General features: G+C 49.7%; 1 protein-coding gene across 2 annotated transcripts in view; it reads left to right on the top strand.

The window, feature by feature from the left end:
* The window catches only part of LOC134966157 (sacsin-like), a 247,483-nt gene that overhangs the window by 101,304 nt on the left and 130,375 nt on the right, over nucleotides 1-15,804 (top strand). Inside the window, exon 1 of one of the 2 annotated variants that reach the window (XM_063942691.1) lies at nucleotides 11,524-11,595. The exons of the other annotated variant lie outside the window; for it this stretch is intronic. The gene's annotated coding sequence lies outside the window, so the exon portion shown is untranslated. Of the gene's footprint in view, nucleotides 1-11,523; nucleotides 11,596-15,804 lie in introns of those variants that run through there. 2 annotated transcript variants of the gene reach the window in all.

Below are 15,804 nucleotides of genomic sequence, written 5' to 3'. Positions count from 1 at the left end.
TTCAATGTCGGGATGCCGGTGTCGTTCATCTCGACAACCGGGATAGCATACCGAACCCCCTTTTCTCTGACGTCCTAGTGGATGCTGGGGACTCCGTAAGGACCATGGGAAATAGACGGGCTCCGCAGGAGACTGGGCACTCTATAGAAAGATTTAGGACTATCTGGTGTGCACTGGCTCCTCCCCCTATGACCCTCCTCCAAGCCTCAGTTAGATTTCTGTGCCCGGCCGAGCTGGATGCACACTAGGGGCTCTCCTGAGCTCCTAGAAGAAAGTATAGTTTAGGTTTTTTATTTTGCAGTGAGACCTGCTGGCAACAGGCTCACTGCAACGAGGGACTAAGGGGAGAAGAAGCGAACCTACCTAACTGGTGGTAGCTTGGGCTTCTTAGGCTACTGGACACCATTAGCTCCAGAGGGATCGAACACAGGACCCGACCTCGTCGTCCGTTCCCGGAGCCGCGCCGCCGTCCCCCTTACAGAGCCAGAAGCAAGAAGGTCCGGAAAATCGGCGGCTGAAGACTTCTGTCTTCTCCAAGGTAGCGCACAGCACTGCAGCTGTGCGCCATTGCTCCTCATGCACACCACACACTGCGGTCACTGATGGATGCAGGGCGCTGGGGGGGGGCGCCCTGAGCAGCAATATTAACACCTTGGCTGGCAAATTAACACCATATATAGCCCCAGGGGCTATATAGGTGTATATTAACCCCTGCCAGAAACGATAAAATAGCGGGAGAAAGCCCGACGAAAAAGGGGCGGAGCCATCTCCCTCAGCACACTGGCGCCATTTTTCCCTCACAGCTCCGCTGGAAGGAAGCTCCCTGGCTCTCCCCTGCAGTCCTGCACTACAGAAAGGGTAAAAAAGAGAGGGGGGGCACAATTTAGGCGCAGTATATATATTATATAGGCAGCTGTAAGGGAAAACACTCTGTATAGGTGATATCCCTGTGTTATATAGCGCCCTGGTGTGTGCTGGCATACTCTCCCTCTGTCTCCCCAAAGGGCTTTGTGGGGTCCTGTCCTCTGTAAGAGCATTCCCTGTGTGTCTGCTGTGTGTCGGTACTGCTGTGTCGACATGTATGATGAGGATAATGATGTGGAGGCGGAGCAAATGCCTGTGAATGTGATGTCACCCCCTGCGGGGTCGACACCAGTGTGGATGGACTTATGGAATGAATTACGTGACAGTGTCAGCTCCTTACATAAAAGGTTTGACGACATAGGACAGCCGGCTACTCAGCTTGTGCCTGTCCAAGCGTCTCAAATGTCATCAGGGGCTGTAAAACGCCCGTTACCTCAGATGACAGATACAGATGTCGACACGGATACCGACTCCAGTGTCGACGATGATGAGATGAGTGTACCCTCCAATAGATCCACCCGTTACATGATTGAGGCAATGAAAAATGTATTACACATTTCTGATGATACCCCAGGTACCACAAAAAGGGTATTATGTTTGGTGAGAAAAAACTACCAGTAGTTTTTCCTGCATCTGACGAATTAAATGAGGTGTGTGAGGAAGCGTGGACTTCCCCAGATAAAAAATTGATCATTTCTAAACGGTTAATGGCTGCATACCCTTTCCCTCCAGAGGATAGGTCACGCTGGGAAACACCCCCTAGGGTAGATAAAGCACTGACACGCTTATCAAAGAAGGTGGCACTACCGTCTCCGGATACGGCCGCCCTAAAGGAACCTGCTGATAGAAAGCAGGAAAATACCCTAAAAGCTATATACACACACACTGGCATTATATTGAGACCCGCTATTGCATCGGCTTGGATGTGCAGTGCTGCAGCTGCGTGGTCAGATTCCCTGTCGGAAAACATTGATACCATGGATAGGGACAATATTTTGCTAACGATTGACCATATAAAAGACGCGGTCTTATACATGCGTGATGCACAGAGGGATATTTGCCGGCTGGCATCAAAAATAAGCGCTATGTCCATTGCCGCCAGACGGGGGTTATGGACTAGGCAATGGTCAGGTGATGCCGACTCAAAGCGGCACATGGAAGTTTTACCCTATAAAGGGGTGGAACTTTTTGGGGAAGGTCTTTCAGACCTCGTTTCCACAGCTACTGCTGGGAAATCGACTTTTTTGCCACAGGCTACCCCACAGCAAAAGAAAGCACCGTATTATCAGGTACAGTCCTTTCGGCCCCAGAAAAATAAGAGGGCTAGAGGCTCATCCTTTCTGCCGAGGGGCAGAGGAAGAGGGAAAAAGCTGCAGCACACAGCTCGTTCCCAGGAGCAGAAGTCCTCCCCTGCGTCCGGTAAGTCCACAGCATGACGCTGGGGCTGCTAAGGCGGAACCGGGAACGGTGGGGGCACGTCTCAGGTTTTTCAGCACACAGTGGGCTCTCTCACAAGTGGATCCCTGGGTCCTTCAAGTAGTATCTCAGGGGTACAGGCTGGAATTCGAGACGTCTTCCCCCCCCCCCCCCCGTCGTTTCCTAAAATCTGCCTTGCCGGCAACTCCCTCTGCCAGGGAGGCAGTGTTGGTGGCTATTCAAAAACTGTATTCACAGAAAGTGATTGTCAAGGTACTCCTCCTTCAGCAAGGAAAAGGTTACTACTCCACAATGTTTGTGGTACCGAAACCGGACGGTTCGGTGAGACCCATCTTAAATTTAAAATCCTTGAACACTTATATCAAAAGGTTCAAGTTCAAGATGGAATCGCTCAGGGCGGTTATTGCGAGCCTAGAGGAGGGGGATTACATAGTCTCCCTGGACATCAAGGATGCGTACCTGCATGTCCCCATTTACCCTCCGCACTAGGAGTACCTCAGATTTGAGGTACAGGACTGTCATTATCAGTTCCAGACGCTGCCGTTTGGGTTATCCACGGCACCGAGGGTCTTTACCAAGGTAATGGCCGAAATGATGATACTCCTTCGGAAGAAGGGAGTTTTAATTATCCCGTACTTGGATGATCTCCTGATAAAGGCGAGGTCCAAAGAACAGTTGATAGTGGGGGTGGCACTTTCTCGGGAAGTGCTACAACAGCACGGCTGGATTCTCAATATTCCAAAGTCACAGCTGGTCCCCGCGGCACATCTTCTGTTCCTGGGAATGATTCTGGACACAGACCAGAAAAGAGTGTTTCTTCCAGTGGAAAAAGCCGAGGAATTGTCATCTCTGGTCAGAGACATCCTAAAACCAGGAAAAGTGTCGGTACATCAATGCACACGAGTCCTGGGAAAAATGGTAGCTTAATACGAAGCAATTCCATTCGGAAGGTTCCACGCAAGGACGTTCCAGTGGGACCTGTTGGACAAATGGTCCGGGTCCCAACTCCAGATGCAACAGCGGATAACCCTATCGTCAAGAACCAGGGTGTCGCTGCTGTGGTGGCTGCAGAGGGCTCATCTACTAGAGGGCCGCAGATTCGGAATACAGGACTGGGTCCTGGTGACCACGGATGCCAGCCTTCGGGGCTGGGGGGCAGTCGCAAAGGGAAGAAATTTCCAAGGACTGTGGTCAAATCAGGAGATTTCTCTTCACATAAATATCCTGGAGCTAAGGGCCATTTACAATGCCCTAAGCCAGGCAAGACCCCTGCTTCAAAACCAGCCGGTACTGATCCAGTCAGACAACATCACTGCGGTCGCCCATGTAAAAAGACAGGGCGGCACAAGAAGCAGGATGGCGATGGCAGAAGCCACAAGGATTCTCCGATGGGCAGAGAATCATGTGTTAGCACTGACAGCAGTGTTCATTCCGGGAGTGGACAACTGGGAAGCAGACTTCCTCAGCAGGCACGACCTCCACCTGGGAGAATGGGGACTTCATACAGAAGTCTTCCAAATGCTGGTAAACCGGTGGGAAAAACCACAGGTAGACATGATGGCGCCCCGCCTCAACAAGAAGTTGAAAAGATATTGCGCCAGGTCAAGAGACCCTCAGGCGATAGCGGTGGACGCTGTAGTGACACCATGGGTGTACCAGTCGGTTTATGTGTTTCCTCCTCTACCTCTCATACCCAAGGTACTGAGAATAATAAGAAGGCGAGGAGTGAAAACCATACTCGTGGTTCCGAATTGGCCAAGAAGAGCTTGGTACCCGGAACTTCAAGAGATGCTTGCAGAGGACCCTTGGCCTCTGCCGCTCAGACAAGACCTGCTGCAGCAGGGACCCTGTCTGTTCCAAGACTTACCGCGGCTGCGTTTGACGGCATGGCGGTTGAACACCGGATCCTGAAGGAAAAGGGTATTCCGGAGGAAGTCATCCCTACCCTGATCAAAGCCAGGAAGGATGTCACCGCAAGACATTATCACCGCATTTGGCGGAAATATGTTGCTTGGTGTGAGGCCATGAAGGCCCCGACGGAGGAATTTCAACTGGGTCGATTCCTGCACTTCCTGCAAGCAGGGGTGACGTTGGGCCTCAAATTGGGGTCCATCAAGGTCCAGATTTCGGCTCTGTCGATTTTCTTCCAGAAAGAACTGGCTTCACTGCCTGAAGTTCAGACTTTTGTCAAAGGAGTTCTGCATATTCAGCCTCCTTTTGTGCCCCCAGTGGCACCTTGGGATCTCAATGTGGTTTTGGCATTCCTGAAATCACATTGGTTCGAACCACTTAAGACTGTGGATTTAAAATATCTCACGTGGAAAGTGGTCATGCTGTTGGCCCTGGCTTCGGCCAGGCGGGTTTCAGAATTGGCGGCTTTGTCTTGTAAAAGCCCTTATCTGATTTTCCATATGGTTAGGGCAGAATTGAGGACTCGTCCTCAGTTTCTCCCAAAGGTGGTCTCAGCTTTTCACTTGAACCAACCTATTGTGGTGCCTGCGGCTACTAGGGACTTGGAGGATTCCAAGTTGCTGGACGTAGTCAGGGCCCTGAAAATTTATGTTTCCTGGACGGCTGGAGTCAGGAAAACTGACTCGCTGTTTATCCTGTATGCACCCACCAAGCTGGGTGCTCCTGCTTCTAAGCAGTCTATTGCGCGCTGGATTTGTAGCACTATTCAGCTGGCGCATTCTGCGGTTGGATTACCGCAGCCTAAATCTGTAAACGCCCATTCCACACGGAAGGTGGGCTCATCTTGGGCGGCTGCCCGAGGGGCCTTGGCTTTACAACTTTGCCGAGCAGCTACTTGGTCAGGGGCAAACACGTTTGCAAAATTCTACAAATTTGATACCCTGGCTGAGGAGGACCTGGAGTTCTCTCATTCGGTGCTGCAGAGTCATCCGCACTCTCCCGCCCGTTTGGGAGCTTTGGTATAATCCCCATGGTCCTTACGGAGTCCCCAGCATCCACTAGGACGTCAGAGAAAATAAGAATTTACTCACCGGTAATTCTATTTCTCGTAGTCCGTAGTGGATGCTGGGCGCCCATCCCAAGTGCGGATTGTCTGCAATACCTGTACATAGTTATTGTTACAAAAATCGGGTTTTGTTGTGAGCCATCTCTTCAGAGGCTCCATTTGTTATCATACTGTTAGCCGGGGTTCCTATCATGTGTTATATGGTGTGATTGGTGTGGCTGGTATGAGTCTTACCCGGGATTCAAAATCCTTCCTTATTGTGTCAGCTCTTCCGGGCACAGTTCCTAACTGAGGCTTGGAGGAGGGTCATAGGGGGAGGAGCCAGTGCACACCAGATAGTCCTAAATCTTTCTATAGAGTGCCCAGGCTCCTGCGGAGCCCGTCTATTCCCCATGGTCCTTACGGAGTCCCCAGCATCCACTACGGACTACGAGAAATAGAATTACCGGTGAGTAAATTCTTATTTTATAGTATCCTGCCTTATGGATTAAGCACAACTGGGTCACTGTGGTATGTCATTCTCAACAGTAATAGTTACGTGAGTATATATAACTCATCTGAGCAATTTTCCACGCTGTACTCCCGAATTTTACTGTGATACCTTCATCTGTCCATAGGAGCACAGCTGTTTCCATATACATGACAATGCCGCTCCTGCAACCTAGCCAATTACTATAGCCTAAGTTGAGGCTGTCGTCCTCAATTAGAGAATTGTAATTAGATAGAGAAAAGCTAATTATGACGATAATGCACATTTTGAGGTACATCTGGATGATTTGGAAGATTAGACAACTCTGAGGGGGACCACAGCATTCTGAGCAGCCTTAGCTCACAAAGATGGGCAATGCCGCAACCAGTGGTCGCAATAGTGATCTAATGCTGCGTCTGAGGCGCATTCACATTTGTGATCCCAGGAGTGGGCATATTTTGTCCCCAGGCGCTCCTATGGTATTAACATATTTTTGCATAGGACACAGCAGCAATATAATTATAATCCGCCTCTGAATCTGGTCCTAAAACAAGATAATAGTATGCTTCCCAGTTCTTTGAAAGTATTGCTCACTAAGGGCCTAATTCAACCACATTTTTTGAGATGATGACGTAGCGCGCGCAGGTCCTGTTGTGTCACATTTCCACGATACTTACCTTATGGACTCGGCAGTGGACAGGGGATGCAGATTCTAAAAGGCACATGGAAGTTTTGCCTTATAAGGGTGAGGAGTTGTTTGGGGATGGTCTTTCGGACCTAGTTTCCACAGCGACAGCTGGGAAGTCAGCATTTTTACCCCATGTCCCCTCACAGCAAAAGAAAGCACCGTATTATCAGGTACAGTCCTTTCGGCCCCAGAAAGGCAAGCGGGTTAAAGGCGCGTCCTTTCTGCCCAGAGGCAGAGGTAGAGGGAAAAAGCTGCAAAATACAGCCAGTTCCCAGGAACAAAAGTCCTCCCCCGCTTCCTCTAAGTCCACAGCATGACGCTGGGGCTCCACAGGCAGAGCCAGGTACGGTGGGGGCCCGTCTCAAGAACTTCAGCGATCAGTGGGCTTGCTCACGGGTGGATCCCTGGATACTACAAGTGGTGTCTCAGGGATACAAGCTGGAATTCGAGACGTCTCCCCCTCGCCGTTTCCTAAAATCTGCCTTGCCAACGACTCCCTTGGACAGGGAGGCACTGATAGAGGCAATTCACAAGCTGTATTCGCAGCAGGTGATAGTCAAGGTACCCCTCCTTCAACAAGGAAGGGGTTACTATTCCACAATGTTTGTGGTACCGAAACCGGACGGTTCGGTGAGACCCATTTTAAATTTGAAATCCTTGAACATGTATATAACGAAATTCAAGTTCAAGATGGAATCGCTCAGGGCGGTTATTTCAAGCCTGGAGGAAGGGGATTACATGGTATCACTGGACATCAAGGATGCTTACCTGCATGTCCCCATTTACCCTCCTCACCAGGAGTACCTCAGATTTGTGGTACAGGACTGTCATTACCAATTCCAAACGTTGCCGTTTGGTCTGTCCACGGCACCGAGGGTATTTACCAAGGTAATGGCCGAAATGATGATACACCTGCGAAAAAAGGGAGTTATAATTAACCCGTACTTGGACAATCTCCTTATAAAGGCGAGGTACAGGGAACAGTTGTTGATCGGAGTAGCACTAGCTCAGGAAGTGCTACAACAGCACGGCTGGATCCTGAATATTCCAAAGTCGCAGCTGGTTCCTACAACGCGTCTATTGTTCCTGGGGATGGTTCTGGACACAGAACAGAAAAAGGTGTTTCTCCCGGAGGAGAAGGCCAGGGAGTTGTCATCTCTAGTCAGAGACCTCCTAAAACCAAAACAGGTGTCGGTGCACCACTGCACGCGAGTCCTGGGAAAGATGGTAGCTTCTTACAAAGCAATTCCATTCGGAAGGTTCCATGCACGGATCTTTCAGTGGGATCTGCTGGACAAGTGGTCCGGATCGCATCTTCAGATGCATCGGATGATAACCCTGTCTGCAAGGACCAGGGTGTCTCTACTGTGGTGGCTGCAGAGTGCTCATCTTCTGGAGGGCCGCAGATTCGGCATACAGGACTGGGTCCTGGTGACCACGGATGCCAGCCTCGAGGCTGGGGGGCAGTCACACAGGGAAGAAACTTCCAGGGACTATGGTCGAGTCAGGAGACTTCCCTACACATAAATATTCTGGAACGAAGGGCCATTTACAATGCCCTAAGTCAGGCAAAACCCCTGCTTCTACACCAGTCGGTACTGATCCAGTCAGACAACATCACGGCAGTCGCCCATGTAAACCGACAGGGCGGCACAAGAAGCAGGATGGCGATGGCAGAAGCCACAAGGATTCTCCGATGGGCGGAAAATCACGTACTAGCACTGTCAGCAGTGTTCATTCCAGGAGTGGACAACTGGGAAGCAGACTTTCTCAGCAGACACGACCTCCACCCGGGAGAGTGGGGACTTCATCCAGAAGTCTTCACACTGATTGTAAATCGTTGGGAACGGCCACAGGTGGACATGATGGCGTCCCGCCTAAACAAAAAACTAGAGAGATATTGCGCCAGGTCAAGGGACCCTCAGGTGATAGCTGTGGACGCTCTAGTGACACCGTGGGTGTACCAGTCGGTGTATGTGTTCCCTCCTCTTCCTCTCATACCCAAGGTGCTGAGGATAGTAAGAAAGAGAGGACTAAGGACAATACTCATCATTCCGGATTGGCCAAGAAGATCTTGGTACCCAGAACTACAAGAAATGATCTCAGAGGACCCATGGCCTCTGCCTCTCAGACAGGACCTGCTGCAGCAGGGGCCCTGTCTGTTTGAAGACTCACAGCGGCTGCGTTTGACGGCATGGCGGTTGAACGCCGGATCCTAAAGGAAAAGGGCATTCCGGAGGAAGTCATTCCTACGCTGATCAAAGCCAGGAAAGATGTAACTGCAAAACATTACCACCGCATATGGCGGAAATATGTTGCTTGGTGTGAGGCCAGAAAGGCCCCAACAGAGGAATTTCAACTGGGTCGATTTCTGCACTTCATACAGGCAGGAGTGACTATGGGCCTGAAATTAGGCTCCATTAAGGTACAGATCTCGGCTCTGTCGATTTTCTTCCAGAAAGAACTAGCTTCACTACCTGAAGTTCAGACATTTGTAAAAGGAGTGCTGCATATTCAGCCCCCTTTTGTGCCTCCAGTGGCACCTTGGGATCTCAACGTGGTGTTGAGTTTCCTAAAATCACATTGGTTTGAGCCACTAAAAACCGTGGAGCTAAAATATCTCACCTGGAAAGTGGTCATGTTATTGGCCTTGGCTTCGGCCAGGCGTGTATCAGAATTGGCGGCTTTGTCATGTAAAAGTTCTTTATCTGATTTTCCATATGGATAGGGCAGAATTGAGGACTCGTCCCCAGTTTCTCCCTAAGGTGGTATCAGCCTTTCACTTGAACCAACCTATTGTAGTGCCTGCGGCTACTAGGGACTTGGAGGATTCCAAGTTACTGGACGTAGTCAGGGCCTTGAAAATTTATGTTTTCAGGACGGCTGGAGTCAGGAAAACTGACTCGCTATTTGTCCTGTATGCACCCAACAAACTGGGTGCTCCTGCTTCTAAGCAGACTATTGCTCGCTGGATTTGTTGCACAATTCAGCTGGCGCATTCTGCGGCGGGACTGCCGCATCCTAAATCAGTAAAAGCCCATTCCACAAGGAAGGTGGGCTCATCTTGGGCGGCTGCCCGAGGGGTCTCGGCTTTACAACTTTGCCGAGCTGCTACTTGGTCAGGGGCAAACACGTTTGCAAAATTCTACAAATTTGATACCCTGGCTGAGGAGGACCTTGAGTTCTCTCATTCGGTGCTGCAGAGTCATCCGCACTCTCCCGCCCGTTTGGGAGCTTTCGTATAATCCCCATGGTCCTTTCGGAGTTCCCAGCATCCACTAGGACGTTAGAGAAAATAAGATTTTACTCACCGGTAAATCTATTTCTCGTAGTCCGTAGTGGATGCTGGGCGCCCATCCCAAGTGCGGATTGTCTGCAATACTTGTACATAGTTATTGTTAACTAATGGGTTATTGTTGAGCCATCTGTTCAGAGGCTCCATTGTTATCATGCTGTTAACTGGGTTTCTTATCACGAGTTGTACGGTGTGATTGGTGTGGCTGGTATGAGTCTTACCTGGGATTCAAAATCCTTCCTTATTGTGTCAGCTCTTCCGGGCACAGTATCCTAACTGAGGCTTGGAGGAGGGTCATAGTGGGAGGAGCCAGTGCACACCAGGTGACCTAAAGCTTTCTTTAGTTGTGCCCAGTCTCCTGCGGAGCCGCTATTCCCCATGGTCCTTTCGGAGTTCCCAGCATCCACTACGGACTACGAGAAATAGATATACCGATGAGTAAAATCTTATTTTTATTTTTTTTATTTTTTTTTTAAATCACTTTTTCTTAAATGGCAGTCTTATTATTGGTGGTCATTCCGAGTTGTTCGCTTGTTGCCGATTTTCGCTATATTGCGATTTTCCGCTTACTGCGCATGCGCAATGTCCGCAGTGCGACTGCGCCATGTAAATTTGCTATGCAGTTAGGTATTTTACTCACGGCATTACTAGGTTTTTTCATTGTTCTGGTGATCGTAATGTGATTGACAGGAAGTGGGTGTTTCTGGGCGGAAACTGTCCGTTTTATGGGTGTGTGGGAAAAAACGCTACCGTTTCTGGGAAAAATGCGGGAGTGGCTGGAGAATCGGGGGAGTGCCTGGGCGAACGCTGGGTGTGTTTGTGACGTCAAACCAGGAACTAAACTGACTGAACTGATCGCAATGTAAGTCTCGAGCTACTCAGAAACTGCTAAGAAATGTGTACTCGCAATATTGCGAATCTTTCGGTCGCAATTTTGAGAAGCTAAGATACACTCCCAGAGGGCGGCGGCTTAGCGTGTGCAATGCTACTAAAAGCAGCTTGCGAGCGAACAACTCGGAATGAGGGCCATTGTTATCTATTTTCTTCTCAGTATATGTAGTGTACCTTTTTATTATACATCCCAATCCCATCTGCTGCCTGTCAAAGATGATGAATATGTATAAGTAGAGGATATCTGAGTGCTTCATTCCACCTGAACCTGGATCGTTGAAAAATGTCCTTACTTGAAATATTATTGGGGCGTGTGTGTGTGTGTGTGTGTGTGTGTTTGTTTTCTTGTAATGGCAGCAAAACTCTAAGCTCAAACCAGTTGTCCATTTCTATACTTCCGCTGGGTTCCAGCACGGGTGTAGTATGGTATGCCGGCGGCCGGGCTCCCGGCAGCCAGCATACCAGCGCCGGAATCCTGACCGCCGGCATACCGATAGCTGGGCGAGCGCAAATTAGCCCCTTGCTGCCTCGCTGCGCTCGTCACGCTGTGGGCACGGTGGCGCGCTACACTATCTATTTTCCCTCCAGGGGGGTCGTGGACCCCCAAGCGGGAGAAAAGCTGTCGGTATGCCGGCGGTCGGGATTCCGGCGCTGGTCGTTGGGAGCCCGGCCGCCGGCAAACCGAAGACCACCCGTCCAGCTACATGCTAAGCAGAGTAGATGGGAGTCATCCACAGTAACTATTGTATCTTCATTTTGCTAGCCCTGAGACTGCCAGCCTAAAGAAGAAATGAAACTAAATCAAGAAATGAAACTAAATTGTAAAACCACAAGAATAGAAACAGAGAAAACTTAGTTTCGGTTTCCCTCTGAATCTGAGGGAGTATAAATGTTCAGCCTCCTGTAGCCTCAGGCTCTGTTGAGGATTATCATCGGAACAGTAGGTCTGATTGGTATCTTCTCTGCTGTGTTTGGTAAGAACAGTCTACTTTAGGGATATACTTATTGTACTAAGTAATGGATTTTCAAATCCCTAGACTTTGCCTGCCATATTTAAAAGGACTTAGAGGTCCATTTATTAACATTATTTTTACTAAAATAATGTGAAAAAAGCCTGTTTTCACACCCTTTTCACATTATTTTAGTATGACCTGAATGTATATTAAAGGGCATTTGGAGCAGTTTTCATGAAAAGTCTGGACAACTTTGTCAGCTTTCTTTCTTTCTTTCTTTCTTTCATTCTTTCTTTCTTTCTTTCTTTCTTTCCTGAATTTAACAAATTGTACTAGAATAAAAATAAAATTGCGCATGAGTACAAGTTCAGGCACCTTCTCAGTACTTGACAACACTATGGTATATTCATATATTCAAATTTAAAAGTTTCACCTGGAGCGAGATTTATTACTTCTGCCTGCATGTTGAATGTTAAGGACTGGATGTTTTAATTATCATTGGTAACCACATTAGACTAAGCAATTTGATATATTATGCTGCTAATCTGACGAATATATATATTTTTTTTATGTAATGTGAGCATTTTTTATTAAATGCTTAAATACAGCACTCTCATTGATTGATTGATTGGCTTGTTTTAGCTTAATTGTGTGTATATATCTTATTTCGGTACACCAGAGCATGGGAGCAGCTGTGAGAAATATTATTTTAGCCAATAATTTCTATGGATACATTTCTTGTGCGCCTGAATTTTTTTGCATCTCCTATATAATAGCCCAGGTGACTGTGTGTATAACGCTGGGCGTGGCTAGGAGCTCTCATTGGGTCACCGCCAGGTCTATCACACCCAGTCCACAGCTGCGTTAGGAAATGAATCACAGAGATGTATGTATGTATGTACTATGTATATGGACAGGGATAGGACAGGAGCCAGGGACAGATTATAGGAGGGGCCACAGGGTTGCCCATCCCGGGGCCCCCACGCATAAAGGGACCCCACACTCTGCTAATTAAACTGGAGTACTCCACAATCGCATAGCAGCACAGCCACATAGCAGAGGGAGGAGTGGTGCCCTCCGCGGGATCCGGATTGAAAGTCAACAGTAACTAGGTCGACAATGTCTAGGTCGACCACTATTGGTCGACAGGGTCAAAAGGTCGACATGTTCTAGGTTGACAGGTCAGAAGGTCGACATGAGTTTTTCACAATTTTTTCCTAATTTTGAACCTTTTCATACTTAACGATCCACGTGGACTACGATTGGAATGGTAATCTGTGCCGAGCGAAACGAAGGCTCCATGCCTGAACCATGGCGAGCGAAGCGGTGCACTAATTGGGGTTCCCGGTCACTGTACGAAGAAAACGACACCAAAATAACATTAAAAACTTATGTCGGCCTTTTGACCCTGTCGACCTAGTTACTGTCGACCTAGATATTGTCGACCTAGTTAATGTCGACTTTCAATACCACACCCCCCGGCGCTACCCTACACACAGAGGGCAGGACTCCTGCTCCTGACGCTGATCGCAGCTGCACAGCAATGGGGGAGTGACTGTCACTAGAAGAACGGCATGTCCTTGGCGGACACTCTGCTTCCGCCGCCATCGTGGCTCATCTTTTGAAGACATGACTCCCTCCAGACGGATGTGCCCCACTGCCCGCAGGTCAGCACTGTCCGACCACACACTGGAAGCTCCTGGCTGCCCTGACCTATGCTCCTCCGCCCCGTGGATGTAAGTGAGCCACCGATCCCCCTCTCACTCCGCAGCGACCGCCCTGTCTCCTTTCTCCCTGTGTGGCAACGGACCCCATACTCACAGTGTGCCCCTGATGTGTGTATGTGCTCAGACGTGTTGGAGGGGGGGGTGACTGTGTGCCCCTGCTGTGTCCCTCTGCTGTATGTGCATAGATGTGAGGGTGGGGGGCGCTGTGTGCCCCTGCTGTGTGTATGTGCTCAGATGTGTTGGGGGGGGGGGGGGGGGGGGGGGTAGGGTGCTGTGTGCCCCTATTGTGTGTGTGTGTGTGTGCGCGTGCGCACAGGAGCCCCTGCTGTGTGTGTGGGGAAGGGGGGTGCTGTGTGCCACTGCTGTGGTTGCGGATGTGTGTGTAGGGGGGCCTGTGTGCCCCTGCTGTGTGTGGGTGCTGTGCCCCTGTTGTGGATGGTGGGGGGGGTGTTGTATGGTATGCCGGCGGCCAGCATACTGGCGCCGGAATCCTGACCGCCGACAGCTGGGTGAGTGCAAATGAGCCCCTTGCGCGCTTGCTGTGCTCGCCATGCTGCAGGCATGGTGGCGCTATCTATTCTCCCTCCAGGGAGGTTGTGGGACCCCCAAGAGGGAGAAAAGGTGTCGGTATGCCGGATGTCGGGATTCCTGCGCCGGTATACTGTGCGCCGGAATCCCAACAGCCGGCAACCTAAATACCACCCGTGCCCCTGGTGTGTACAGGGCAGGATTAATGCTTGGGGGGGCCTGGGGCACTTAGGACAGGGGGGCCCTGGTGAAGGGGGAGGGTATATATTAGATTGTGCATTCCTGTCAATATGACTTATTCCAGAAGGTACAAAATGCTCTCTACCTGGACTTCCCTTTTAATATATGATAGGCATCACCTGTTGAACTATTTAATTTTATAAAAAAACAGTATTTCAACAAAAATGATTACAATTATAAATTAAGAGGGAAGTCCAGGGAGAGAGCATTTTGTTCCTCCTGGAATGGGTCATGTTGGGAGGTAAGGATTGTGTATATTAAATCTAAACCAGTGTTGTATATTTAAACTAATAGTTTAACAAGGCCTGGGTACTGTTTATATCTCCACTCAACTATTTTATAATGTTTTCCTGTAGTGAAACAAAGACAATTTAAGATTAAAATAAACATCGAAAAATAAAATCTGAAATTTATCTTACAAAAATGCAAAAGCAGCAGCCACTGTACTACTAACACACTGGGCCAGGAATCAGGAGGATGCTCTGTGTGTGTGTCTCTATCTCTCTAGACATGAACGCTCTCACTAGATAACAGGTTACACAGGACCCTGACACTCAGGCGGGAGGAGAATCTGGGATCCCTGGGTCACTTACAGCTCTCTCCCCTATGCTATCTCTCCTTTGGTCAGGAAGCTCTGTCAGTATCTCTTGAAACCTGATACTCCTGCGTCTATGCCTGCAATGCATACTGTCCTGCTCACATTCTGGCAGCCTGGTTCCTCTGCTGCACTCGAGGGAGAGCTAGTGATGTCGGTATGCTCTGGCTGGGGGGGGTGGTTTGGGAGGCTCGGGGTACAGTATGCCCTGCATCCCCCCTTAATCTGGCTATGGGTGGGTGTGTGTTGCCCCAGGGCCCCCACATGCCTTAATCCGGCCCTGACAGGAGCACACACCTGGCAGTACATGCGGTACAAGGGCACGGCAGCGTAGGACATGCCCACCCCAGCAGCGGTCACACAGGCCAGCACGGTCTTGTTGCGGGTCTTCCAGTTGTACTGTGATCCACCACTCCGGTACCCCCAGCCACCCCCCCACATACGCACATTCCATCCAGGCCACAACGCTGCACCACAGCCACCTGCTTCGGCCCTGTGCACTGACATCTTCCAGCTCACTCCGTCACTTGCCGTCCGGAAGCGCCGACAGATTACCGCTCTTGCTCGTTAATGGGAGTCTGTACTGTAGAAGGAGGACCGGGGCTCATTTCCCCGTACGGCTTGCTGTACATGTCTGAGCCTGGCGACTGAGTAGCAGGTACTGAATGCCGGATGTGGAGTCTGTGGTACTTGTGCACTTGGGACCTAACCTTAGATGTAAATAGCGCCTGCTTCAGGTGTCTAGGCAGCAGGTCATCATTATCCAGCACCCCCTCCCCCACCCACGACACCCCCACAACCACCCGCGGCACCCCCGCATCCGCCCCTCCTCCACACGTGTCAAAAACGGGGCTGGAAACGGGGGGGAGGGAGGGGGGTGGAAACGGCTGTTATCTGGGATTTTTGCTTCACCCAGTATTTATTCTTCTAGCGTGCAGGTTGATTCCCCATTTCTCTTCACACTGTGTACGGCTGTTAACACACTGTGTATTACCATGCAAGTGCTTGTATACAGAGAAGCAATGAGTCATAATAGACAGTAAAAAGAAAAATAAGAGTGAGATCAATAAAATTGAAAAGCAACAAATGACATTACTGGTATAACGGGGGAGGGGTCCTGGGGTGCACACCGGTAATGAG

This window comes from Pseudophryne corroboree, chromosome 10 (genome assembly GCF_028390025.1).
Source record: "Pseudophryne corroboree isolate aPseCor3 chromosome 10, aPseCor3.hap2, whole genome shotgun sequence".
Taxonomy (NCBI): Eukaryota; Metazoa; Chordata; class Amphibia; order Anura; family Myobatrachidae; genus Pseudophryne; species Pseudophryne corroboree.
This window is presented reverse-complemented; position numbering and strand designations above follow the sequence as displayed.